Consider the following 3,214-nt stretch of genomic DNA (forward strand, 5'->3'; position numbering starts at 1 on the left):
TGATCGCTTTTCCCTTGAATCGGGACCCATTGTCCATTACCAATGTGTGTGGTAATCCAAATCTGGTAATGATGTGAGTCTAGATGAAGTTTCTGATGTGTGATTCCTTGACATGAGCTAAAAGAATTGCTTCAACCCACTTAGTGAAGTAATTAGTCATGGCTAAGACGAAGCGAAAACCGGTACTTTTCTGTGGGATGAAAGGTCCCATGATGTCCATGCCCCACATGTGAAAAGGCCAAGGGCTCACAATGTTGATTAACTCACGAGCTGGTTGGATGATGTTGTGGCCAAAAGTCTGGCATTTGATGCACTTGAGGACATATGTCTTGGCATCGATCTGCATTCGAGGCCAAAAGTATCCTTGGGAGATCGCTTTGTGGGCCAAAGAGCGACCTCCAGCATGGTTTCCGCACTCTCCTTCATGAATTGCAGTAAAAATTAACTGCCCTTGTTCTGGGCTAATGCACCACAAGTGAGGGCCACCAGCAGATTTTCGGTACAACTTGTTATTGACCAAGCAATAACGGCATGCCAGATATGGGATCTACCTGGCTTTGGCACGCTCTTTTGGGATGACTTGTTATTGACCAAGCAGATTTTCGGTACAACTTGTTATTGACCAAGCAATAACTTTGTGATGGGGTCGCGATCCATGTTTGACTCATCCGATCCTCGGAGAGTGGGCCTAGGTCGCTGATTTCTAAGACGTGCGCAGCTTGGTAAGCAGGTCGGTCAAGTACTTTAATGAGTAATTGCCTGGGGGCGCAGCTCGGTGTTTAAGTAGTCAAGTAAGCTAAGCTATCCGCGTGACAATTTTCGTCACGCAAAAAATGATGTACTGTGGCTTTCTTGAAAGATGGAAGTAAATGATAAATGACTTGAAGGTATTTAGAAAGGTTACCTTCATGGGTAGTGTACTTTTTAGCAATCTGGCGAACAACCAGTTGCAAGTTACTAAAGACTTGGAGCTCGCGACACCGAGCTGCAACACCATCCGAATCCCCATGATCGGCTCTCAGATTCCTCCATTGTTGAGGTCGCGAGTCGATCTGTGCTAACTAATTTCTCCATCATTTCTCTATCTGGTGACACTAAGACAACTCCGATTCCACTTCCCCTAGGGTTGCTGGATCCATCCTCATAGAGAGACCAGATGGCTTTGGTATTTTTCTTTGTGGATATGATATATGTTTCTAGTTCTCAATGTGGGTCGTCAACAGGGAAGTCGGCTAGAAAATCTGCAACGACCTGCCCTTTCTGCGAGGTGCGTGGGACGAATTCGATGTGGTGTTCCCCGAGTTTTTCGGCCCATACGGCCATGCGAGTCATCTTGTTCTCCTTATGAAGGATTTTCTTCAATGGGAGATCAGTGAGTACTTTCATTGGATGCGCTTGGAAATACGGCCTGAACTTTCTTGTAGAATATAATAATGCTAGCACTACGCGTTCGATATAAGAGTAGTTCTTTTCGGCTGGCGTTAGCGTCTTACTTGTGAAGTAGATAAGTTTCTCGGAGTTGTTATCTTCCTTGAAGAACCGAACTGATAGCAAAGTCTGAGATTGCTAGATAAAGCCCCAACGTTTCCCCATCTGTAGGTTTAGCTAGGACAGGAGGTGTTGTGAGATATTCTTTGAGGGTGGAGAACGCTTGGTGGCACTGATCGTTCCATGAGAACTGCTCACCTTTTTTAAGAAGTTGTAGTTGTAGAACGGCCGACATTTGTTGACACCCTTGAAATGAACCGGTTGAGTGCCGCAAACCATTCCCCGACAGCCTTATGTATTTGCTTCTTTGTCCGTGGATCGCATGTCTAAGAATGCCGGATTTGGTTAGGGTTAGATCCCGATCCAGCGATACTTGGTACCCTAGAAACTTTCCTGAAGACGCTCCAAAAAGACACTTTTCTAGATTCAGCTTCATTCGGGTTCGGCGTAACTTGGAGAACGCTTGCTCAAGGTGAGTGAGGTGATCTCCTACTTTCTTACTCTTGACGACCATGTCGTCTATATAGACTTCCATGGTATCTCCTAACATGTCCTGGAACATGTTAGTGACCAGTCGTTGATAAGTCGCTCCAACGCTCTTGAGACCGAACGGGAGGACGTTGTAGCAATAGATTCCTTGTTCGGTAATGAATGATGTTTTCTCTTGATCTTCTTCAGTGAGTGGTATTTGGTTGTATCCACTATATGCATCCATGAAGGATAGGAGTTCGTGGCCACAGGTCTGGTCCACAAGTCGGTCGATTCTAGGTAGAGGAAAACTGTCGAGCGCTAGGATTGACATTTAGTCTATGACACGCAACATTAGGATCTATACCCGGTACATCGATATACGACCAAGCGAAAACATCTTTATTTATGGATAAAAAGTTTACAAGCTGGGCCTTGAGTGTAGGGTCGAGGTTAGCCCCTACATAGACAAATTTAGGATCGTCTTCGGTTCCTAAATTCACTCGCTGCCTTCCTTCAGCTTGCTCTGTGGATTTTGGTGGTTGCGCAAGTCTTCTAGAGGACCGCATTATGGAGATGCTTTGTCGGTCGGAGGAGTAGTGGAAGTGGCCGCAGGAACTGGAGCGTTGATAAGCACCCAAAAGTATATTATGAAACCCCATTGAGACATATAAATTTGGTTAATTATGTGTTTAATAATCATGAAATAAATATGTTTTCATACTTTTGCAGGTATTTGCAGTAAACATGGAAATATTGGTTAAACCTGAAATAAAGCACGAGGAACGGCGTATATACGAATTCTCCCAAATCCACACAGAAGCATCAAACTTCCAAAGCTCCTACCTCTCGAACCAGACTCTAATCGAATTAACCACGAGATGCTCGCACAATCGTATGATGAACTCTACGCGATAGGCACGGAAATTGTAACACCGCCCAAAAATACCGGACCGCCATCGATCGCACATGGACCCACTATGCGGGGCCACAAGATTGGATGAGTCATCAATCATGGAGCATGTCAAGACAAAGATAACAAATTATTGGTGCAAAGTTGACACCTTGCATGTAATAAATTAGATTAGGTGTTAATAGTGAAAAAAGGCAAGGTGTCACTTTGTTTTAATGTGGTAGATAAAAATGAATCAATGTGGTTTGATAATTCACGTGGGAGGAAATGAGATTTCTCTCAAATGGAGAAGAAATTAGACAAATGTGGGGACACTCCATTTACTCCCTTGACTTATTTTCCTCA

The sequence above is a fragment of the Coptis chinensis genome, chromosome 7 (genome assembly GCF_015680905.1).
Source record: "Coptis chinensis isolate HL-2020 chromosome 7, ASM1568090v1, whole genome shotgun sequence".
NCBI lineage: Eukaryota > Viridiplantae > Streptophyta > Magnoliopsida > Ranunculales > Ranunculaceae > Coptis > Coptis chinensis.